General features: G+C 40.2%; 1 long non-coding RNA gene across 1 annotated transcript in view; it reads left to right on the top strand.

Annotated features, from left to right (window-relative positions):
• The first annotated feature begins 2,176 nt into the window (after nt 1-2,176).
• The window catches only part of LOC116657949, a 38,440-nt gene continuing 14,355 nt past the window's right edge, over nt 2,177-26,261 (top strand). The window contains exons 1-3 of the long non-coding RNA XR_004313128.1: nt 2,177-2,301; nt 3,209-3,452; nt 5,356-5,429. This is a non-coding gene — a long non-coding RNA (uncharacterized LOC116657949). The remainder of the gene's footprint in view (nt 2,302-3,208; nt 3,453-5,355; nt 5,430-26,261) is intronic.

Raw genomic sequence — 26,261 nt, 5'->3', positions numbered from 1 at the left:
TCTTTCCAAATCATGTTTTAGTAAAAATGATCCTACTCTCAACACCCTCAATTTTATTTTATTTTTTTAATTAATTTTTTAAGGGAGTTATTGGGCATTGAACCCAGGACCTCGTGTATGCTAAGCAGGCACTCTACCACTGAGCTAGTCCCTACCTCCCCCCAATTTTAAATCAATGAAATTTTAGTTTTCGTCACTTTGTTGATAAATTTCTTCCCCTCTGGAAACTTTCCCAGTGAGCTGACTTTCGGCAGGATTTGACTTTGCGTTGACCACGTTGAACGCTGAGTCCTCTTACTCTGTAGGGAATGAGGATGTGAGAGCCTATGGCCAGGGAGCTGCTGTTGCTCAAGCCTTTCTGGTGCAGGAACCCCTGGACTATTTACATGTCCTTGACCATTTGACTTGTTAGTCTCCCTTGTCAAGTAACTCATCTAGAGCCTTGGATAGTTCTTCTGTCATTTTCCTGGCTTAAGATTCTATGCTTTCTCATCTCTATCAAATATAGGCTTGAAACTGTGCAGAGAACAGATGGAATGCTATTTAAATGTCCACCACTTTATACTCATGTCCTCCCTTCCAACAGATACAAGAATCCCTGGCTTTTTATGGCAACACATCCACAACCCTCATCTTCTTGTCCTTCCTTCCCACCCTCTTTGCCCTTTAAAAAAAAAAAAGTCTTAGCTAGACTGATAAATTTTTAGAGTATCGTGCTCTGCAGTGCCTTAGCTGGAGGGTTAAGAGAAGAGATTTTAATTACTCATGTATTTGTTGGGTGTCTACTGGATACCAGCTACTGAGGTCAACTGAGGTTGAGTTTTGCATCTTCAAAATGGCAGCAGTAGAGCACAGGCTGAAGCAAAGATGTTCTGACTTGGTGTGCAAACGTTATTAGAGATGACTTCACAGTGGCAAGTTGGAATAGAGCACTTGGGACCTGGCTAGTGAGGTCCCGTAAGCTATAGGAAAAGCACAAAGTTGTGCCCTTCAGTGAAGAGTGACAGCCATCCAACAATGGGCGACTCTTTCAAGACTTCCTTCAGGAAAGAAAAAGGAAGTGTCTACTGGCCAAGGCAGTTGTTCACCTGGTTGAAGAGGCTTCTTAATACAAATTAAACCAAATCATTCAAGAAGACAGATGAGGGCTGCTGAGGTGGTGGGGCAGATTGGCTTGAAGTTTCTTTTTACTTATATTGCCTCAAATGCTAAATACTCATGAGGTATTTACCATGTGGCAGGGTTTATTTTCATCCTTTTACAAGCTATCGAATTTAAACTTCATAGTAACCTCTTAAGGTAGGCGTTCAGTATTATTTTTCAGGCGGGGAAACTGAGATGCAAAAAGCATGAGTATCTTGCCTAGATTCCACAGACTGAGAGCCCTTCACCAGCAAGTGGGGCTCCTTGGCATCAGATTACCTGTGCTACAATGTGAGAGAAAGAAGTGCAACATGTCCTCTAAAAGTTAGTTTCCTAGAGATTAGGGTAATCTTGTTTGCTTGAACATAGGCACTTAGTCATATAATAAGGGGGAGCGCACAATTGGTTTTAATGTGCATAGACATTTTCAGGGAATTAGCTCAGAATCTGGAAACTTTTCTGCCTGTGAAGCTCTTGTAGGTGGTTTTGCTCCTCTAGAAAAACTCATACTCTAACGTTTGCAAAGCAGAGCCTTTGGGCTCCCCTGGGAGAGCGAGAAGCAGTTTCCTCTTAAGCTGATTGAGTGAAAGCCCCAGCAAAGTGGCATTTTATAGAAGAGGCTTGATCAAAGCCAGTAAAGCTGAGTATAATTCCTTAAATGTATCTTTATGTAAACAGGGCAGACTCAATTCGATTTAAAAATAACACAGTTGAGTAAGTGAAACAATTGGAGATATGCATCGGATTCAAATCGAATTCAGCAACGGCAACAAAATTATCTGATGAGGGAGATTTTGTGTCACATGTTCAAAGCTGGCTTTAAGTCCTTAAGAGGTATGAAAATAATCAAAGTGTTTTCTTTGCTCTTAGCTGTTTTGTGAAAGAATCACAAATGGTTAAAACGTTTATGTTGATCAGAAACCACAGTTGAGAAGCGAAAAGAAAGTGTTTCTGTGCAGAAAACAGGGAGGGAGGGGACTCCATCTGTTATTCTAGCCTGTCTCAGAATTCTGAAGCTCTTCCTGCCTCAGATCCTGACTTCAGGCTGTCGGAAGCTTCTCGGAGAAGAGTGTGCCTTCTAACGTGAGGAGAATCAGAATTGGATTAGGGATCCCCAAACTTTGATCATCTTCATCACCTGGAGTGCTTTTTTTAAAGGTACAGATGTTCCGGCTCCTCCCCTAGAAGTTCTGATTTTGCAGGTCCAGATTGGAATCTGGGAATATGAATTTGAACAAATCTCCCTAGATGGGAGTCTTATAATCAACCAGGACTGGGAACCACAATCTAGTGCACACATTTTACAGAGAAGTAGGCTGAGGCTTGGCAAGGATAATTTAATTACTCAGTTTCTATTCTAGAGGTGAGCTGAAGCTGGAATTTCTTTCCTCCTCCTCTCCCCCCTCTTCTTCTCTTCTTCTTCCTCTTCCCCAGCCTCCACCCCCTCCCAGCTTCTGTGCTTTTCTCAAGTCTCTGAGTACATATGCATTGGTCAGTTAGGGTTGAGCGTGTGTGTGTGTGTGTGTGTGTGTGTGTGTGTGTGTGTGTGTGTAAGGATGAAGACCTATCAGAGGAAGATGCTAAATATTGGGCTATTCATTTGACATGTGGTCAGATGAGTAAAAATCTCTGACTCTTGGAACAAAATTGTTTATCCTGTGAAAATATAATTGTTTAGCACACAATCTTCTGGGAGAAGTAAAAGTACACACACACACACACACACACACACACACACACACAAGAAATAAGATACATTTTCCAAAGAGCTGTTCAAGAATACATTAAATTTCCTTTGTCGAAGGCTTGCAATTATGTAGAAGAGTCATGATTAACATCTTAGAAAAGATAATTAGACAAGATAGTAAAAAATCATCCTTTTACTTACATTTCCCTCCACAGTGCATTTTCTCTCCATTGGATTTTGCACTCCTTGAGGTCAGGGACTGTATCTTATTCCCACTTAGATCCCTGGATGCCTGATTCAGTGTCTAACATATAATAACGATCATAACAATGACTTATTGAACACTTACTTAATTTTCAAAATAATCCTATGATACAGGTGCTGTTGTAACCCCATCTCACACAGGAGGAAATAGCTATGCAAACACCGTCTGGTTTCTCAGTGAGCGCAGAGGAAGGACCACCAGTGGCCTGGGATGGACAAGAAGAGGTTCAGGACGAGATGGGAATTTTGCCAAGGCTTGCGGGGTGAAGATAGGTTAGATGAAGACAAAATGGAACAGGATGATGCCTGGCAGAAAGAAGGATTCCCAGTCTACTTGAGAAGATGGGAAGGAATCAAGGTGAGCATGCTTGAGAGTCGGCTGCAGGATGTCTCCTGGGAGCAGGTTTGGGCAGAGAGGCAGTGGGAACTGCGATTGGAAAGGTAGTTTGGGATAGGCTCGTGGATGGCCTTGAAACCTGGGTTGAGAACCTTGATTTTTATTCTGTCCACATTGAGAAGCTCCCAAAGGCTTTGAGCAGAGGCGCAGCGTGCTGGAAAAGTGATTATTTAGGATGACCGTCGTGAGTGTGGGGAAGTCTGAGGCATCAGTTTGAAGTCCCTGTTCAAAGAAAATAGGGACATAGGGAAGAAGCACCAGTTGAAGGGGATAAATTCATCTTTGCCTTGATTGGGTTGGCATGCCCACTTCGGGTGGCTGTCTCTAGCCAGCAGTTAGAGCTATAGGGCTGGAGACAAAGACATGGAATGTGGATTTTTAAAGTTGATAGGAAATGAGATCTCCAAGTAGGAGAATAAGAGAAGGAAGAACAGAGGGTCCAGGACCGAATCTTGTGCACCTCATATATTTGGGAAGCAAATAGTTAACTGGAGTCTGGCATGTAATAAACTTTTGTACTTTATTAAAAAGTACCTTCCTGTATATGATTAGCTGTTTAATGTGTTCATCTCTTATGTGTGTGTTTATCCAGAGAGATTTTTTTTCCCCACCAAGCTATTTGCCCTCTGAAAGTCTTGCAAGAATCTCAAATTTAATACTATTTCCCTAACTAGGCTTTTCAGTTTCCATACTTGTCTTGCGTTCGATGTCCTCTATTTCTAGCGACATCACCCTATCTTTCAGGGTCAAAATCCCTGATTCCCCTTTATATTCCGCTTGCTTCCAAGGCCCAAAAGGTTAATTTCTTTGTACTACTTGTAAGTGCCCACACTGCAGGGCTTGAGTTCAGCCCCCAGTGCCTCTACCTGGGGATGTTGCAATCACCTCTTAATTCATCCTCCCAAGTTTACACTCTCCTCCCTCTAATCCATCATACACGCTGCTACCACCAGGTTCATCTTCTGGCATCTGATCTTCTGACTCACCCATCCCTCCCTCTTAAAAACCTTGCTCAGACTGAATTTGCTGACAGTAGCGGTTTTGTATGTGGTCCCCCGAATGAAATCTTGTCCAGAAACTCCAGTATGTCAACTAGATGAAAGCAGTCTGTTCTTGTCGCACCAGGAGAGTATCCTGGATCTTTGCCCATTCTGTCTTCATAACACGAAGGACTCAGCAGAAGAGATTTTGAATAAATGCCAACTTCCTAAGCCCCATAGTTGTGGCCCTCTGAAATCTTCTCCCAACTTACTTTTCCATCTTATTTCCCATTGGGGCCAACTATGTCCCCTACAGTTGAATCAAAGGGAACTGTTATTTCCATATTCTCTCTCTCTTCCCCCACTTTGTATCCTTTGCTCATACGAGTAGAATTCTCTTCTGTTTAGAGTAACCTCTCTTCATCTGCATATATCCAAATGCTGTCTTTTAAGACGCACCTCAAAAGCATCCTCAATCCATCCCCTCTTATTTCTGAGTAAGCTCCCTTCTCCCTAACCCCTCATTGTCCATTATTTGGGCCTCTCTGAGGCATGTATCACTTTTCTGTTTTGTATTAGAATTATTTAGTGTCAATTTTCTCTCCCTCATAGACTGCAAAGTCCTGGAAATCAGGGTAATTGATGGATTTGCCCTTGTATTCAGGGACTGGGACACACCTTGAGCTTGTTGCTCAGTTATTTGCTAAACAAATACCAAGTTTGTGAGCATCTTGAAGGAAGGGATGAGGGCTTCATCATTACTGTGCGTTTCCCATCATGCACTGAGAAGGGCTGGGCTTACAGCAGACCTCGTATTGAGTGTATAAAACTGGCAGCCATTTTATTTTACTTTGCCACTGTAATATGCATTCTTCCCTTTTCAGATGTCTTTTGGAAGCCAGTGATGGGAGACCCTCTGGAGAGCCACAAAAGAACAATTTGTTCATCCAGCATGGAGGTAATGGGAACAATATTGGTTTCTCCATTTTGTTCGTGGCATTCGTAGGCTAAAAGAGGTAAAATGCATTTCAGACAATTAGAGGCAGAATCTTAGAATGCCTTTCTTTGTTATGCCTCTTCCATCCTAGATCATCTTTCCAGTAAATATTTTGTGGCATGTTCCCCTTGAGGTCATTTACTGCATGTCACTGTCTTTAGGGCAGACCTTCCGAAGGGGTCTGGAAAGGATCCAAACTAAGGGTTTAGAACTTTTATAGTTATGCATCTCTAGCGAGGTGTATACAGGGCTTGAGTTGAAAGAGCCCGGAGGACTGTGGCAATAAGCTTCTGGGGAGGGCAGTGGGATGTCTGAAGGAGTAAATTAAAGTACCAGATGCCCTTTATACTGCTCAACTTCTCAGCGTGAGTCATTCCCAACTTCCCAGCTTGGGTCACAAGTTTATCTTCTCTAAGGGCTGAAAGCAGTCACAGCAGCGGGGAATGATGGATGGAGATTTTTGGAGGACGGGTGTGCACGGAAGATCTGTTGGGGTCTTGAAATTCTCCAGGAGGGTTCAAGAATTTCTCGTGGCCTAAATTCAGTCAATGAGAAGAAAAGGTGTTGGGGGAGGTCGGACATAAATTGTTTGACTTAATTGCATCCATTTCAGTATCTTCTAGGAAAACTTGATTGGGACTGTGAACTAACCAGGGGGAGATTTTGTGATCACAATATTTTTTTAATGAAAAAGAAACCACATAATGAATTATTTAAATTAAATGCAAGCTACCAGTCCTCATTTGTGTATTTTTCTCATAAAGGCTTAAATCTCTTAAAGCACACAGGCTTAGAGATGTGCCTATTCTGACGTGTTCCTCAACTCTTTTGCAGTCGGAATTGCCCCGAGTTTTCCATTGAGAAGAGAATCAGGTAGTTTTCAGTAAAAACTCACTATATCTTTTGAAAATGGAAACAATGTGCATGTTTCTGAAGATTGGACATTTTAGTGTCATTTCTTTGGTTATAATATTCTCAGTAATCGTATGTTGGCCCATTCTTAGACATCACAATCTAAGAATCCTTAAAAAGACCTATGAAATGAAATAAATGAATCTTGATTTTAGGTGGAATTCAAAGATCTCTTAGCATTTCACAGAGAATGAAATCACAGTGTTTATCTCTAACACTGAATATGCCTTATAAAGCCAAGATTAACCACATGGTTTCAGAGTTTTATTGCTTGGTTTCAGTTTCAGCTTCTCCACTAATTTATCTGTGTGACCTTGGTCAAGTCATATAACTTCTCTGTATCTGAATTTCCTCATCTGAAAATGAGAGTAAGAACAGACTGTGTTCGTATTAGTCAGTTTTTCACTACCAAAGTGCTGTGTGACAAACAGCTCTCCCTCCAATCTCAGTGGCTTAAGACCATGGATAATTTTTTCTTTCTCAAAAGTCTGCAGATCAACTGCACAGCTCTGTTCTAGGCTGAAAGGTGGGTTCAGTTCTACTTCATAGGTACCAGGCTGAAAGAGAAGTGATTCTTGGAGGAGGAGGAGGTCAGAAGCACATGACAGTGAACCTGAACAAGCCCATTCAGAGCCTCTACTTGCATAAATTTACATCTCGTTGGTCAAATAAATCATATGGCCAAGTTCAACCTTGAGGGAGTCAGAGTGAGTAGCTGTTCACCTCGCCTGTCTGGATTTGAATATGGCCTCTGTCATTTACTAACCTTGCATCTTGATCCCTGTGCCTCAGTTTCCTCATCTGTAAAATGGGAATACAGGCACACCTCGTTTTATCTTAGTTCACTTTCATGTGCTTCACAAATACTGTGTTTTTACAAATTGAAGGTTTGTGGCAACTCTGTATCGAGCAAGGCTATGGTCGTCATTTTCCCAGCAGCATTTGCTCACTTTGTGTCTTTGTGTCACACTCTGGTAATTCTTGCAATATTTCAAACTTTTTCATTATCATTATACTTGTCACGGTGATCTGTGATCAGTCATCTTTGATGTTACTACTATGACTTGCTCAAGGCTCAGTTGATGATTAGCATTTTTTAGCAATGAAGTATTGTTTAATGAAAGTATGGACACTTTTAAAGACATAATGCTTATGCACACTTAATAGACTACAGTATAGTGTAAGCATAACATTTACATGCACTGGGAAACCAAAAGATTTGTGTGACTCACTTTATGGTGGTATTTGCTTTATTGTGGTTGTCTGGAACTGGACTCATGATATCTCTAAGATATGCTTATAAAATAGTGTCTTTCTGATAGGATTGTGTGTGTGCATGGAATGATTTAATATCTGTGAAGTTCTTAGAAGAGCTCCTAGAATCTAATAAATTCTCTCATGTACACATGGTCTTACCAAGGCCAACCCCACGTGGGTTAAGTCTTCATGCATCTTTGCATCCTTGTACTCCACGTTCTTGGGCAGAAGAGTTTCTTTTATGTTGCCAGTGCTACTTTGGACAACTCCATCTGATTGTGTTGTCAATCCAGAAGCATCTAACCCAAACCTCCATCCCTACATGGAGTCAGTTCACCAAAGTGTCTGGTGTGAGGGGGAGGAGTGAGTTGCTAAAACAGTGAGATCAACCTTCCGAACCAAACAGGGTAATGAGAGCTGGCCCCACAGAAGATATGACTGCTAGGAAATTCTGTACCGTGTTTATACAAAACCAAGCAGGAAATGTTTGCCAATGGAATAAATAAAGGCATCTTCTGGTTACATAATGTTTTGTTGTGCCCCAGTTTGAGGCTGTTTTGGAATCGTTGCTTGGTCTAAGGTTTGAAGTGTGGAGCTCAGAGTGACTGTCTCCTCTTTTGTTTCCTTGCTCTTGATACTTGGAACATCAGTTCTTCTCCAGTTCCCCAAGGTCTGAGTTAAAGTTGGACCTGAATGTGACTTCGTCACTTTGCTTGAGACAGCCCTCATGCTCTCCTTTGTTTCTAAACCTCTGACCCAGGGGATAGATTCAAAATGGGTCAGGGTTATGGGCTGGGATTGATGGGGCTCAGGGCCAATTGTTCCATGTGCCTAGAGAAAGGGGAGGATCTATTGTCACTAAAAATGCTTGCATTTGTTGAAATTCCAGTATGTGCCAAACATTCTGCAAGACATAGTCTTAGGTTCTCATAAACGTGCAATGTAGGCTATTCTGATCCAGAGATGTAGTGTGGTTTTTTAAGAAATGTGTTCTAGCTCAGGAGCTAGCGTCAGCTAGCGCCCACATCCCTGCTTTCTCTGCTCTATTACACTGCCTTTCCTGGAGTAGAAATTAAAGCAAATATTTCAACTCAGTTGCCTAAGTTTCCCTGTGTAACCCAGGAAAACAAAGTGTTTTCTCACCTGGAAGGAAAAGAAATATAGTTGTAAAAATAATCAAAGAAAATCTTCATGATTTGACAGAATTTAATTTGTCTAGACAAGCACATTTATGACAGCAGGTTTTGAACTTCTTACTACCTTGAAAAGGGATCAAAATTCCCCACCCTACATTTCATAAAAGCCTTTACTGAGTGCCTGCTGGATGCCATGTCCCATGTTAAGTCCTAAGGGGCAAATACAGCAAGGTGCAAAGTCGTTACATAGCTCTGACAGATCAGGGAACTTGGTGAAACCCATTTTGCTATCTCAAGCCTTGATTTGTTTAAGTATAAAATATTAGTGTTCAAGAGCTCTCTGAAATTCTAGGCTATGGTGAACTTGGCTGAGCGTTAGGCCCTCAGAGAAAAAAACTCTACTCTCTGGTCTCTTATCTCCTGGGGAAGCTCCTATAGTTCATTCAGAACTTCTGGGAAAGTCAAGAAAACATATCCATCACTCTGTTTCTCTAAAGTACCCCTTAGGGTCCAGTGGGGCCAAAGGAGAACCATAGAAAAAAGCAGAAGTAGAGGCTGCAGTGGTTTCTGACATTTTCTGGGCATTTGATATGGCTCCTGCACTATGATCAGTGTGTTACTTGGACTGTCTTTACTCATTGAGTCAATTAGTTCAATGATTTAGAACAGTGCATGGTGCAGGTGAGTGAATCTAGGAAGTTGAGGAGAGGGATAAGTGTTTGTGAGTGGATGGGAAAGGGGGCTTAATTTGGGGTGGATAGCTGGCTGCCCAAGTGGTTAGAAGTTCACACTGCGGGGGGTGGGCAGGATTTCTTGGTTGGAAGGCCAGGGACCTGCAATTCAGTCAAAAAATGGTCTATGCTACTCGTCTTGAAGCCTCATTTGCTTGGCACACACATTGTTTTTGCTTAGTTTGAATGTTTATTGATTGGGGGATGTCTGTTGGTAGAGATTGTAGGGTCTGATTCCATCCACATGGCTGTTCCCTGGTGCTGTCACTTGGCTCCCAGCAGACCCTCTTTGTACCAGGAGTCCGTGTGTCTGAAATTCCCTCACTGAAGGCTCATTCATTAGTGCTCTGCCCTTTCCCTGCAAGTTTGCTTTCTCTAAATTTATTTTTTTCTTGAGGATTAATGTACATTCAGTGAAACATATCTTAAATATATAATCTGAGTTTTGATAAGTATATATTCCCATCGATTGATTCACCACCACTCAAGATTTAGAACATTTTTCATCTCCCCAGAAAGTCCTGCTTTTTCTTCCTTCCTAGTTAATCCCTGCCTCTCTTCCCACTCCAAGTAACAACTGTTCTGATTATTTTTGTGCTCTAAAATATTTTATTTAAATTTGGCTTGGTATATGGTGATCCAAATTAAATGATCTTCTCCAGGGCCTGAATAATTACTCAACCATCTACTTCCCTCTCTGATATTGTGTCTGATAACAAAATAAATAGTTAGACCATGATAAACACAACTGTTCTGATTTTGATCACTATAGATTAGTTCCACCTGTTCTAAAACTTAATATACATGGAACCAAACCATATGTACCTTTTGAGTCTGCCTTCTTTCCCATGGTGTAATGGTCTTGAGGTTTTGCCATGTTACTGTGTATACCAGGAGTTTGTTCCTTTTTATGGCTGAGTAGTATTCCATTGTATAAGTATACCACAACTTTTAAAATCCATTCTTGCTGATGGACATTTAGGGTTGTCTCTAAATCTTGGCATTATAAACAAAGCTGATATGAAGTCCACATGCAAGGCTTTTGTTGGTACACACACTTATTTCTCTTGTGTAGATACAGAGGGGAACTGTTGGGTCAGAGGGCAGGTGTATGTTTAACTTCACGAGAAACCACCAAGCAGTTTTCCAAAGCAGTTGTGCCATTTTACACTTTAACTCAAGATTTTCTCTCAAAAGATCAATAGTGCTGCAAGGGAGATCTTTGTACTACTTTCTCTCTGACCATCAATTTCCCTCTCTCCCTCCCTCAATTTCCCTCTCTCCCTACCAAATAGATCAATTAGCCAATCTGAACATGAGGCAGGACTCAATTAGCAAACATTCCCATCTCTGATTACTTTGTGTTTTTTATTCTCTAATTCATCCTGTCAAAAAATTATTCTGTCAAAGGGTACAAATAAATGAAAGGGTGAAGTCCAAGGAGAAAGCAGCAGCTAGCATCATACTTAATGGTGACTATGGAATGCTTTCCCTTTCAGATTGTGAAAAACACAAGGATGTCCACTCTTACCACTTCCATTGAGGTTGTACTGGAGGTCACACCAGTCCAGTAAGGCAAGAAAAAGAAAAACAGGCATAAAGATTGAAAGGGCGAATACCACTCTTTATTTACAGATGGCATCTTTATCTATGTAGACAATCCTAAGTAGTCTACAAAAATATGCTAGAACAAATATTAAGCTCAGCAAGATTTGAGTACTCAATGTTGATGTGTGAAATCAATTGCGTTTGTGTATCCAACAGCAAACCATTGAAAAATAATAAAATATGTCATTTACAAAAGCATGGAAAAGCATAATACTTAAATTTATTTTTAACAAAAATGTGCAAGAGTTGAACACTTGGAAAAATATAAAACAGTTCAGGGAGAGAAGACCTAAATAAATGGAGAAATATACCATATTCATGGATTGGAAAACTCGATACTGTTAAAGTCAAAATGATTTCCAGAAGGAGGTGGTAAACATTTTCTGTAAAGTTCCACATAGTATACACTTTAGATTTTGCAGGTCATGTGATCTTAACTGCAGGCACTCAACCCTGCCTGAGTAATACAAAAGCATAGACAAATACTGTACATGAACAAGTGTGGCCATGTTCTAATAAAACTTTATTTACAAAAACAGGCTGTGGGCCAGATCTGTCCCTCTTCTATTACCCATTAGCTGAAAAATGAGAAGTAAGACCAAATGGTCTCAAGATTTCCTTCAGCTTTCTCTTGGAAAAAGAGAAAGGGTTCTTTCCTCTAACTGTGCCAGATAAAGGGAGTACAAAATAGCTTACATTACTGTTTATTTGACTACTTATTCTCTTGCCAACCTCGTCTTCATATATAAAATGGTGAAAATAAAGCCTACTTGATAAAGTTGATGAGAAGGTTTAGTAAAATAACGTAAAGATATAGCAATCTAGAACAATGCCAAGCTCATTCAGACATTCACATCCTCCACCTCATAACCCCCATTTACAATATTTTCCCATTTGTTTTAGGGGTTGATGTTTCATATGCTATTTTCAGTCAAGCAACTGAGGCTTCAGATGATAATCTTGTATGTGTCTGGGGAACCCAGCCTTTGGAAGTTCATGCCTGCAGACTGGGCCAGCTGCTGTATCACCATTTTGCCATGTGAGGGGCTGGGATTTTATCCCCAATAATCCCTCCTGTACACTCGCAGGTACCAGTCTCTGGAAGATCTGACTTTGATCTCAGTGGTCAAAGTGAAAAAAGAGTTAGGAAGACTTGGGGTGATGGCTCAGAAACAACCAGTGCTTAAGCTCCTATTGCCTTTTTAAGAAGATGTGCTTCTTATTGTAAATATTATAGTTCAGCCTCCCAGCATAATCCCAAATACTGTCATCTCTGGGAAAAGTTGACAAGCGGTGAGGACTTAAGGCCTTCCATCTGTTGGGAATAAAAACTGGTAGATGTACAGGAGTTTCCCCTCACCTTATACCATTGGACAGCTGCTTCAGTGACTTTTCTTTCACTTTCTGGTCTTGAGCTGCCCAAAGATGAGGGTGGGTACGCTGCTTGCTTCAGCCCTGCCTTGGATGGCATTTGTCTCGCAACTTTCCCATGCTTGTTTCGACAGGGAAAAAAAAAAAAAAAAAGAAAAGCGAAGGGATTGACATATAGCTGCCCTGAGGCTGGATTATCACTGAAATAGACTTCTTCAAATAAAAATAAGGGCCATTTTTGCTTGCAGGGCCTTGCAATGAAACACAGTTAATAAAAACTGCATGGGAAACTCACATTGCAGCTATAAAAAAAATTAAAAAATAGAATTCTTAGCTAAAGTCAGCAGTGATTGTTGGCTCAGGGTAGGAATTAGGGAGGAAAACATTCTGAAACTCATTGAAAGTGAAGAGGGAAGATTTATTACCCTTTATCCATTTGTTTAACCCTTCAGAAGGAAAGCTAGAGTCACACTTATTTAGAAAGTGATGAAGTCCTGGTTTTTTAAGAGTAGGACAGGCCATGTTCCCCATATGGATAAACTACTAAATAGAAAATCGGGCTACTTAACTTAAAAACAAAAGCACGCACCCCTCCCCCTGGAAAACTGCTCCAAAATAAAGACTTGATTAAAATCATCGATGAAAATGTTTCCTGTTCATTCTTCCTCTTCTGTCAGCCTCCATCTTTGTGTGGGTGTATCTGATGTCTCTGAGGTTGAAGACTGTGTATCTTTCCAGTCTGGAGGGCGGGGACACCTCTCATCACTCTCCAATCCTCAACCCCAACATCTTCATCTGGAATATCTCTTGGAGCCCTGGAGAGATGGTTTGTTTCTAGAGCGCCCCACTGGGCAGAGGTTTACCCTTCAAGAAGAGAGATTCCAGGATCCTTCCAGCCCCAATGTGAGGTACGACTGAGCCATCAGGAAGTGGTGATTGATTATCTGAGAAATTCCCCATCTTTCTGCATTCAGGGTTCGCCAAAGCCATTACTCTAATGGGAACCTAAGGGCTCCATTAATTCCCACTTAGGGCTACAAACGTGAAAAATCACAGCATCTAGACAAGTGGGCTTTTAGCTCCTGGTTGCTATGGGAGAGTTTATAAGAATATTTAGAAGTGACTCAGGGTCCTTTCTTTCTCTCCCCTTAAAACCTATAAACTCTGGTCATTTTCACAGGTTTTTGCTAATTAATGCCACCACTGTGGAAATGGGGGCTGTTCTGCAAACAAGCTGCAACAAATGGGATTTTTATTGCTGGTGGAAAAGCCTGGGGAGTAATTAGCAGATCCGCAGAGATCCCTTGACTCTGGGCATCTGCATGGTAATGGCCAACCCTGGAGATCACTCAGGGAAATGGGGTCGGAGTTTCCACCTTGGAGCGCATTTATATTGTCAGTTACAGCCTTCAAACTGCAGTTGGACAAATGTGGGAAAATATTCGGTGAAATACTAGACAAATGAACCTGATGTGGACCAATCTCAACTAGGAAAACTGGCTCTGCTTTGCTAAGCGCTGTACAGCAGCCAAGACTTGCAAATGAAATATTTTGATATCTCGTTAAACTCGAGTCCCCAGAGAGGCTCTCTCACACACACATGGTTGATGAGGGTCCCCCTCAAGGTGCTTGGGGGGGAGGAGATTACAGAAATGACAGACTTCAGGGGATCTATGAACTGGGATGGGAAAATAATTACATTTTTGTTTTCACTAACCTCTAATTGGAATTTACTACTCCTTCCCATTTCAAATGTGGGCAACAAACCACAGGGACATCACCTGCATCCGTGATTTGGACACAGCATAAATCAAAGATGTCTTTATATCACATTACAGTGTTGCAGATTATCTCCAGATATCATTTATGCTCATCATATCTTTGAAATTATGGGAGTTATTAGATCTACTGCTAGATAATATTTAAGGTGTTACTAACGGATATGCATATATTCTTATATCACATATTTTAAATTATGTTGAGCATTGTATTTTATGTAATTCATTTTTTGTAATTGTATTTTCTCTTACTCATTTAAAAATATCATTTTGAGAAGAGGTCATAAGTTTTATCAGGCTGATTAAGGCACTTAAGAACCCTTCCTTGCCCAGTTTCTTCTATTTACAGCTGAGGAAATTGAGGCATTTGGTGAGTGACAGAGAAAGAGCCAGAACCCCACAGCGTGTCTGGTCTGTTCCCACCATTGTAGGAATCTGCAGGAGAAGAGCATACCCTTGGTTAAAAAAAAAAAAAAAAAAAAAAAAAAAAAACATGGAACACTTCCCGAGAAGAACGTTTTTAAACCTAGGAAGTAGGGATGATAAGAAATTCCTGAGGCTAATCTTAGCCTGGGAATTTGTTTTCAAATTCAAATATACTTTCCTACCTTCGTTTTAGAGTGAGGACATTGCCAAGTTAAGTACATGTCGTTATTTTTTAAAAAAATCAACACAGAGGCACAATGATTCAGGCTATTTTTCAACCGTTGCACAGAATACATCATTTGTTACTTTCTGCACCCCTAGCAGCAGTTTTATCTCCTGAATATTTGAGGGGAATTGAAATGAAAATTTTAATCTGTGAACACAACAACTGTGAGCAACAGGAAACTGGGTGTTAGACTAGTCTCTCGGCTGGAATGAGTAAGGATAATTTGGATTACCAACTTCATGTATTATCTAGAATGAGATGCATTAATGATACACATATGTGTATATATGTCTCCACTAGTGGAAAAGACAAGAAGTAAATTTATTTCAACATCTCTTATGAAAGTGTGAGCTAAGCCTATACACCTGGTGTGAACACAAAGGTGTAAGAAATTCAAATAAATTCTCTTTCTCACAGTTCAATTGGAGGCAGATTTTCTTAAAGCAATCGACCTTGACACATTCTGGTGTTCTAAATTCATAATTCATGGAATTGCAAAACCTTAGCATGTAAAGAGATCTTATATATCACCTAATCCAGTAGTTCTCAAACTTTTAGATCTTTCAATCATTGTCTTTTTTTTTTCCCCCTTGGCCATTTGTCAATGTGACATGTGAATATATTCATTCTGTTTTTTTTTTTTTTTCTGGCTGTAAATTTTTTGTGTGTTAATCTTTCATTTAGAAATAATTTCAGACTTTTAAAAAAGTTACAAATGTAATATAAATAATTTTAGCCTACTTTCATCCAGACTCTCCAAATGTTAATTTTTTTTTATAATCACAATAAAATGATCAAAATCAATAAATTAACATTGATATTAGATCTTATTTAAACTTCAACAATTATCCTACAGCTGTCCATTTTCTGGTCCAGAATCTAATCTAGTATTATTTGTTGCAGTTAGTTTTTAATCTCTGCTATTCTTTTCTAATTGGAAACATTTCCTCAATCTTTCTGTCTTTTGTGACTTTGAACCTTAAAGAGTTTTGGCTGGTTATTTTGTAAAAGGTGCCTCACTTTGGGTTCATCGGATTTTCCCTTGTGATTTTTTTTAGGTTATGCAGTTTTGGTAGGAGTGCCACAGAAGTGAGATTGTGTCCTTTCTTGTGCACAGTATCAGGAGGCACATGATGTTGATATCTCATTATTGATATTAACTTCGATCATTTGGTTAGGGTGATGTCTGCTGGATTTCTCCACTATAATTAATAAGTATTGTATGGGAGATACTTTGAGGCTATATAAAAATCCTATTTCTCATCATACTTTCACCTACTAATTTTAACTGATGATTCTCACCTTAAACAATTACAAGAATACTTTATTACACTTACTTTATTGCACTTTGCAGATATTGTGTTTTTTACATATTGAAGGTCTACGGCAACCAGTGTTGAGTGCCTATTGGTGCCATTTTTCCAACAGCATTACTCACTTCGTGTCTTTGTGTCACTTTTTGGTAATTCTTGCAGTGTTTTAAACTTTCTTCTTCTGTTTGTCATGGTGATTTGTGTTCAGCGATCTTTGATGTTGCTACTACAACTAGCTGAAGGCTCTGTTGATGATTAACATTTTTTAATAATGAAATATTCTTTAATTAAGGTATATACAGTTTTTACTCATAATGCTATTGCACACTTAATAGACTGCAGTATAGTTTAAACATAACTTTTATATGCACTGGGAAACCAAGAAATGTGTGTGACTCATTTTATTGTGATATCCACTTTGTTGTGGTGGTTTGGAACCGAACCCACATTATCTCTGAGGTCTGTCTGTATTAGGTTTATATGAGAAAGAAGCAGTTTCACTCTACAGAAGATTCAATATTTAACATGAAATCCCAAATTTCCTTTTCTTGAGATTTAGATTATTGTTCCTAATTACTCACTCATTGCATCACTGAATTCCCTTCTGTCACTGTTTACCCAAAGTTATAAATGCCACGAGCATGTGACAGTTATGAATGTGCACACATAGTAAATGTACTTGAAAGGCAGGTGTGGTAATTCCTGAAGGTTCTTGTTGGATTTCAAGTACTTAAAAACACAGAAAAACTGTGCAAAGTGGATTCTTTTGTGCAAGAATGTAATTTGATTACACCCCATGAGTACAGCAGAGCACAATCATTTATACCTTCAAGGCCACAGATTCCTAATAACTACACACAATGTTGAAAGAAACCTTCCATGTGTCAAAAACATAAGCTTCGTGCTGTACTCTAATACCCATCAAGGTGAGCTGGCCCAAGGATAGAGAGGGAAGGTTGTGATGGGGAGTAATATGTCAGAATTTCACTCACTACTTTGGAATGGGCTATGAGACTTTGAGATATACCCGGGCCTCTACCAAAAAGAGAAGTGTCTGGCTTCCTTGTTCTGGAATGCCTGGGGCCAGCAGGTGAAAAGACCCTACTATGGGGCTATCCCCCCAAACTGTGAATGAGAATCAGCTTCCCACAAGAGTGATATTTTTCAGGGCTGACTCCTTTAAAAGAATGGATATACAAAATAGAAATGTTAGTGTAGGAGGGTTCATTTTTCTTTCCCAAGATACCAAACAAAACCTCATGAGCCTAACAAGGTTATTTTATTTCACCTTAACTTCATCAGAAGCCATCCCTACTTATAAGCCCTTCCGTTCTGAGAGAACTCAAGTGCTGGAAATGTCAGCCTCCACCATCTCGCATCAGTTTTTACTGTCAAAATTCCTTCTTGACATCTACCTGAGAAACTGCTTCAATAAAAACCCAATCTTTTAAAAGCTAGCCATGGTAGTAGACTCGAAGCTTGTTTCCTGAACTGCTCTTCCTAATAGTGTAGTAAGAGCTTCGGATGAATTTTAAAGTATGTTGATTAAGTGTGTGTGGACACAATACTGAGACAGAAAACAATTTCTAGATGACAGACTTAAGCCGATTTTAAGATTGCCTTAAAACCCAACAGGTCATGACAGCTGAGTTTGGGGAAATGTAACAAGCCTGAAATTAACAGGGCTGTATGCAAGATGGCTCATTTGGACCAGAAATGATCAGCTGGCATAAATACAGATCAAAGAGGAAGCAAATGGACAAAAACAATACAAAACAAAACGTTGATTTTGAGTTTTCTTTGCAAATAAACCCATGCTAAAAATGCGGAGTGTCTAGAAGTATAACTTTTACAGTCCGTTCCTTGGGAGTCCTTGAATGTGGAATCTAATGATCTATAAGTGAAGACCTTGACCAAAAGGCTGGGGGGCCTTGGGCCCGGTACTTAGTGGTCTGGTGAGGAGGGTGGCAGCAGCCCTGGTTTTCTTGGTCAGTGGAGTTGTGTGCTGTTTATTAAGTATGACTTTATCCTAAGCTTCAAAACCTGTTGCCTATTTTCTTACTTATGATAATCTTTCAGAAATAAATAGGTTTTTAAAAATAAAATACTGACAAAAACCAAAAAAAAAAAAAAAAAAAGAAGAAGAAAAAGGGAATGAGAAAGAAACAAAAAAGTCAAAGAAGATTCTGAAAGAAAGTGACCAATTTGGCATAAAGAACAGTAGTTGAATTAAACTTGTGTTATGGAAAAACATCTCAGATATTCTGGGTATAGGAAGTTTGATTCAATGATATTGAACTAGAGAGGTAGGTGGCATATTTTTCATCAAATAAACATTTACAAATATTCTCCTGCTTTGTAATCCCCTGTGGTTAGTGCCAAAGATACATGCTTATTTTGGAGAAAAACAGAATCTGAATATGAAGGAGATTGGGGGGGGGCGTTGTTTGTTTTTGCACTTTGCCTACCCTTTGGTCTTGTCCCAGATCCACAAAACATTCAACAAGAATAAGGAATGAGAAAGGAATAAAAGAAATGTGAGTTTCAGACATTGAAAACAAAATTATGGTTACCAAACGGGAAAATGGGGGGAGAGAGGGATAAATTAGGAGTTTGGGATTAACAGATATACACTACCATACACAAAATAGATGAACAATAAAGACTTACTGTATAGCACAGGGAACTATATTCAATGTCTTATAATAACCTATCATGGAAAAGAATCTGAAAAATTATAAATGTATATATTACTGAGTCACTTTTCTGTACACCTGAAACTGACACAACATTGTAAATCCACCATACTTCAATTAAAAAAAATTAAAAACATGCAATTGTGGAAATTAAAAAAAAAAAAAAGAAATGTGAGTTGAGAGAATATTAGGCAGGTTTTCTGCAGAATGTGAAGGGAGTCCATTGCCTATATCCTGAACCCAATTCTCTCCTATTTCCCTTCCCTGTCAATACCTCACCTTTCATTAAGGCTGTCCAAGGAGACTCATGCAAGCTTGAGACAGAAAATCAGTTCTGAGCTTGAGATAGAAAATCAGTTGTGAAGATGAACTGACAACACGCTAGACAATAGAGAAGTAATTCTTAAGCAGGAAGCTTCCAGCAAGGCAGCTGATTCAGATATCTGCGAATGAGGTGTTTAAATAGAAAGAGGTTGCCTATTTCTTTAATGATTTTTGATTTTGGTTTTGAATGCCCTGAAGAGGCTTATCCTTGCTCTGCCTCAGTCCCTACAAGAAGTGAAGCCGTGAAGCCACTTAGAACCAGCACGTAAACTGCTTCTAAATGATCAGAAACCTCTGGAGTTTTCCGCTTCAGCTCACTGTATGCCTTTAAGCAACAGAGATTTAAAAGTCCTGAGATTATAGGACCGTAAAAAGACACATTTACATGTGGTCACATGCAAGGTTTAAGACTGGGAGTGAACCACAAAGGGAGGGCTTTGTACAAGCACAAAAATACAAGCTCCATTAATGACACAGCAGCTCTAAGAGGAACACGAGGAAAACACCCTAACTGGGGTCTCCTCTGAGCCCCGGGTGTGTGTTCTGGGGCTGCAAGGCTGCATGCCTGCGACCCCCTGCTCTTTTCCATCAGCTCCTCCTGGGGCCTTCTGCAGCCACATAAAATGCAGCTAGTAAAACAGGTTTCCGTGGGAGGGAGACTTGGGAGTGCCTGAATTTCCTTCTTTTTTTGCTGAACAATTAAGCAACAAAAACAGTCTGGGAAAATAGAAGACGTTTCAGAGCCCGCCATGCATTCTGCACATGCCGAAGAGGGGGAATTTTTGTAGCCTTTTGACTCCTAATCCTGTGTTTACTTGTTGGCTAAGTGGAATTAATTTATTTGGTCTTACAGAGTGTAGGCTTTCCTTCCCTCCGTGAAATTTCTCTTCTCCCTCCTCAACCAAAAGAACGACAGGCGTATCGTAGATGGTTGAAGATAGCTTGGGGAATCTACTGTTATTTGATTGGAAGAAATGGTCTTAATAAGCTAATTATTCAGTTAATTCAACAAGAAAAGATATTTTATGGCTCATGGGCTACACCTCGTGTGGGACATGGATATCTAGTGAACAAGATATTCAAAGACAGAGACATGTGGGGCGGGGTGGGTATAGCTCAGTGGTAGAGCACATTCATGGCATGCATGAGGTCCGGGGTTTGATCCCCAGTACCTCTATTAAACAAAACAAAACAAAATAAATTAAAAATATATTTAAAAATTGAAATACTACAAAAAAAAAGATGGAGACACATGAATAGACACTCATGGTCAGTGTGGAAAATGGACATGAGTTTCATGTGAGGAAGGCCATTAAGAGGACTGGGCTCTTACCCACATTTGGGGGCTTGACAAAGGTTTCTTGTTGAAATAGAAACTGAGGCCCAGAGAGTGAGAGGTAGTTCATCAGGTAACAAGGGGAAGGAACAGAGGGCAGCAGAGGTGAAGGCCTGACTTTGGATGAGCACTCAGGATGTACAAAGCAATAAGCGTGTTTACCATCACTGAGGTTGTAGGAGCTTGAGATCACATCCCAGGAGCAAGAGATGGAGGTGTTCTCCCTACCTCGGTGGTGTCAGGGTTGGGTGGTGGAGGGACCTCTGCTTCCCCTGACACATCCCCATCACATCCCGATGGGCTGCGTGGACCCATTACACCTCCGTCAACCATGCATTATCTAGACCTTTTCAACTGTCTGTTTTGTTTCTTTAAACTGTACCCATTTGGGGATTCATACATTGTTGGGTAAAAGAAACTCAGCTTGAAGTAAAGAATGAAAGAGGGTTCATTTGTTCTGTTATGTTGGGAATAGGGGAATAATTTGGTGTCTGCCTTATCCCCACCATCTGAGCAAATCTGAGAGGTTTGCCTCCAAAGAAATCTGCAGAAATATTTGTAGATTAAGACACACTAAAGGGCAGGGAAAATCACCCAGCAATCCATGTTCCTTGACCTCTCAGAAGCCCATTATCAAGGCCCCCAGGCTCCAAAGGGTCATTTGCCTTCCCAACATATCACCCTCATGGGGTAAATGTTTGATAATGTGCTCATTAAACATTAATGTGTCAAACAAGCATGAACACCCTTTTTGACACAGGGAGGAAGTTACAATCATGGAATCTTAAGCATCAGCACGGCAGGGGTGCATTTGGAGTAGGGAGAAGAAAGGCCCTTCTTAGATCACATGGCCCAGATGGAAGGAGCACTGGATGTTGGAGGGAGCAGATGAGGATGCACGCCAGACCTTCTGAGTTACGCGCTGTGCTGTGTGACGTTGAGTCAAATCAAAATAAATAACGTGTGTAATGTGTTTAGCACACGGCCCAGCAGGTAATGAGCACTTGGTAAGTATGGGCTGTTATTATGAGCTCTGGAGTCCGGGCTATGTGTTAAAGGACATTCAGTAGTGAAACTGCAGCCATCTTGGGTTGCTGTGGTGGGTGAGGATGTAAGTTGTATCGGGAATGTCATGAGGGGCGGGCAAGAGGGAAGTCCATTTTCCACTTGTCCCCAAGGTCAGATGGCATGACACAGAACACAGGGACCAGGAGAGTGAGTAAGTGAGATTGTCCTAAGTCCACATTTACTTAGGGCAGCCCCTACCTGACTACTGCAGAAAGATCTGGTGTGAAGCCAGCTAAGCAGCTTGTTGGCTTCAGCTTGCTACTCTCACAAGACTTGTTTCTTTCCACATGTTCCATAGATTCCCAGAACATTTATGATTTGAAAAGGCTGTGCACCTGCAAGGTAGTACTCTATTGTTACGTATCCACTGGTGAAGTGGTCCCTGTAGACGGAACATCCTGGGTACAACTCAAGCTCCTCCCTCTCGACTCCTTCCCGTTTTGAAGCACATATTTATGTTTACTGACTGGGACTGGTTCTGGAGCCCAGTCTTCTCCTAGTTCTCCTACTTGTTCTTTGCCAATATCGAAAATTTTATTGAGGCTATCCTGGGAGACCCAAGCAGTGGTAGGAAGAAAACGTAATTTGGAAGTCAAAATGGGAGATGATGGAAAAACAGGATCTAGTACAGAAATTTAAATGAAATGCAAATGGAGGGGGTTGAGTCACAGAGCACTGAAGTGAGTTCTGTGTGCATTTGATAATGATGTTGCTGTCCAGTGGCTACTCATGGTTGGTGGTTATATGGTGGTTACATGTCCATGGCCCTCATGGTTTTCGTGGAGTCTTTGTGGTGCTCCCTCAACTCACACTCCTTGTATTCACTTCTTGCCTTTTATTCTTGTAGCTGAATATTTTGTGTATATGGGACAGAAATAAAAATCTGAGGAGGCATCATCAGAATGGTGAAAATGAAAAAGATGGAAGATTCTGACTGTTGGCAAGGATGCCAGACATTGCTGGTAGGAGTATAAATTGATACAATTCTTTGGAAAAATGCTTGGTAGTACTTACTAATGCTGAACGTAAGCTACCCTAGGGCTCAGTGAGTCTACTTTTATATATGTACTCAAAAGAAATGTGTAAGACAGTCACCAAAAGACATGCAGCAGGATGCTCAAGTACCCTCACACTGAAATTCCCCAGATGTCCGTCAGCAATAAAATGCATAAAGTGTGGCATGTTCACAAAAGGGGGTACTCTACAGGACTGAGAGTGAATGGTCTAATCTTAAATGACACCCGTCAATACAGTTAAATCTTAAAAATGTTGAACAGAAGAAGTCAGGATACAAAAAAGAACACTGTATGATTTTAGTCATGTGAAGTATAAAAACAGCCACTACTAATCTGCTATTTAAAATTAGTACAGAGATTATCCCTGGAACTTTAGCAGTCAGAAGAAAGCATGGCCAGGGACTTCTTGTGTGTGGATTGTGTTTTGTTTCTTAGTCTAGGGTGTTGGTTGCAAAGGTGTGCTCAGTTTGAAAAACTTAATTGAACTGTATGCTTAAGTGTATTTTTCAGTATATTATATTTCAGTATAAGTTTTTAAAACTATATTGGCAAGATTAAGTTTATTATATCCACCACCTTCACCTCTCCCATCCTAGACACCATTAGCAATTTTTGTGTAACCAAGCTGGCCAGCTAGTCAACCAGCTACAGACAATTCCTGCAGTCCTTAAATTTATACAACGTTTCAGACATAGAGCATTTTTACATCATTATTTCAGGATGGTATAGTCAATGCCTTCCTCTAAAAGCTGAGGCTATGATGAGGGGGCTTTAGTTAATCTTAAATTGCTAATGTAATCCAACTGAGCTATAGGTGAGATTTCATAAAGTAGCAAAAACTCTAAATTCACAATTTAGAGTGATACTTTTTAAGAAAAGCATATTTAAGTGAAGTAAGCTAGAAAGAGAAAGAAAAATACCATGTGATATCACTTATACGTGGAATCTAAAAAAAGGACACAAATGAACTTCTTTACAAACAGAGACAGACTCACAGACATAGAAAATAAACTTATGGTTACCGGGGGAGGGAGGAGGTGGGCAGGGAGGGATATATTGGGAGTTCAGAATTTATAGATGCACACTATAAAGTACATAAACAACAAAATCCTACTGTATAGCACAGGGAACTATATTCAACACCTTGTGATGGCAATGAAAAAGCATATGAAAAGGAATATATATATATACACATATATATAATGAACATATATATATATATGTATATAAAATGAATCACTGTGCTGTACACCAGAAATTAACACATTTTAAATTGAATTACTTCAATTAAAAAAGAAAAAAAAGCATACCTACAAAGCAAAAGTGTACTTTTAAAATAATTTTGAACCCCAGATTTCATGTGGATCTCTTAATACAGAGCAAAGAAAATTAACAAAATAAGTCTTAAAAAAGCTGAGCCTAGAAATATCACCCACATAGGGCTATCATAAATACTCACCAAGATCTTGCACGTAGCTGCAGTTCCTGGCACTGGCAGGCACTCCGATTGGTGGCAATCCTGAATCTCTAACTGAACTTGGGATCAGAGGAAGGAGGAAAAATGAACAACCACTGAGTAAGCATTACATGCCAAACGTTGCTCATAAATTCATAAGCTGCTATATAAGTCACGGTATTTAATCCCCTATCAACCCTGTGGGGTAAAAATGATTACCTCCATTGTCCGGATGAGATAAATGAAGCTCAGAGAGCCATTCTCCGACGACAGGCTGATATTTGAAGCCAGGCTTGCTTACTTTCAAAGTTTATTCCACAAGAGCACATCACCTCCCAATTAGGTAGAAAACTAACCGCGTTGTACTTTAATTTCTCTAAACATAGAGGTTTCCTTCTGAGGTAGGAATCATCTCCTCAGCTGGTTTCCTGAGGACCCTTTTGCTTGTTGAATTGACTTAGTGGTAAAGTAATTTTTGAATGAAGTGGGCAGAGGGATCCGGAGAACAGCAGGGAAGTCTCCGAGGACCTTGTGATTTGGGGCTCTCACTGCTGGAGTTGTTATGCTTTGCAGTCATTGCATATTGAATAAATAATTCCAATTTCCATGGGGTGGGATGTCTGGGCCCTCCAACTTTTGATACTTGTTGACTTATTTTATCTGGTTTATCAGATTAGCAACTAAAACACACTTTCTTCTTAGTCAAGAGTTTCCCCAGGGTATATCAGAAAAAGTGGTTGATGCAGATTTGTTAATATCCGCTTCCACCTCTGCTGAAAGGAAAATAATAAAAAGTCCAGGTACTGGCCGAAAATAACTTTAACTAAAATAGGTCCAGAAGTGCAGCTCTGGTCCTCACAACCAAGACCAAGATACGATGTGGTCTACTTTCTTTGCAAATTAGAACTTTGCCAACGTCTGTTTTGGCCAGATGCCCATGACAGCTACATAGAGAAAGGCTTGGGAAGAAGATGGGGCAGAAGGACCAGTACATGTGGTTCCAAGTATCGTCCTAGACACCCACAAGTTAGATGTCATTACTCTTAATTTAGGAAGAGAAAGTTGAGGTCACAGAGGTCAAGTCACCTGCTTAATGCCACAGAAATATTAAATGACAGAATCAAAATGTAGGTCTATCTCATAGATTGGCATATTTTTTTTCCTGTAAAAGGCCAGATAGTAAATATTTCAACATTGTGTGTCACACAGTCTGTCATAATGACTCAACTCTTCTGTCGTAGAGAGAAGGCAATATAGATATGCCTGTAGATATGCCTGTGTTCCGATCAAACTTTATTTCTGGACGTTGAAATTTGAATCTCATAAAATTCTTATGTGTTTCAAACTATTATAGCTTCTTGGATTTTTTTAAAGCCATTTAAAAATGTAAGGACCATTTTTAGCTTGCAGGTGTACACAAAGAGGTGTGGAGCCAGATATGGCTCGTAGGCCACAGTTAACTGATTCCAAAGCTCAGGCAAGCTGTTTTGACTTAGCAGATTGTTTTATCTAAAGTTCCTTGGACTCAAAACCTCCCTGCCCAGCAAGCCTTGGCTTTTATGCTCAACATGCTCTGATTACCAAAAAGAGACCTTTGGGCACATCCTGGAGGGATGGTGAGTGTGAGTGTGTGTATGTGTGTGTGTGTGTGAGAAAGAGAGAGAGAGAGAGGGAAAAGGGGCACAAAGAGTGGACGGCAAAAACCATTAAATCATTTTCTTCTCTTATACCAACTAGCAGATACTTCCATTTTTAAAACCTAGGATGTCCTGCCACCTGTTTTCTAAAATAGGAGGGACTTAAAATAATGTCATCATGAAGGTTGATTGTATTCTAATGAGTGGGGAGACTGCCTGGTCTCTGGTGCCTGGAATTCAATGGATGTCTCATATGGAATTTGCGAATGTTAATGTTGGTTCACACTTGGTCATGGGGCTTTGCAGGTGCTGCCCACTGAGATTTGTGGATGGAAGCTGCTGAGGCCCTCCAAGTTATCTGCTGCTTCTTTAGGTTCTGGGCATGTCAGTTCATGGATCCAGGAGACACAGCTGTGCTCATGGCTGAATCAGGACAGATCTCGGCCCAGGTTCACCGAGGTCTGGTAGGTCCAACTGGAGAACCATGCATGAAGATGGGAGA

This window comes from Camelus ferus, chromosome 19 (assembly GCF_009834535.1).
Source record: "Camelus ferus isolate YT-003-E chromosome 19, BCGSAC_Cfer_1.0, whole genome shotgun sequence".
Classification (NCBI taxonomy): Eukaryota; Metazoa; Chordata; class Mammalia; order Artiodactyla; family Camelidae; genus Camelus; species Camelus ferus.
The sequence above is the reverse complement of the archived record's forward strand: the minus strand, read 5'-3'. Positions and strand labels throughout refer to the sequence as shown.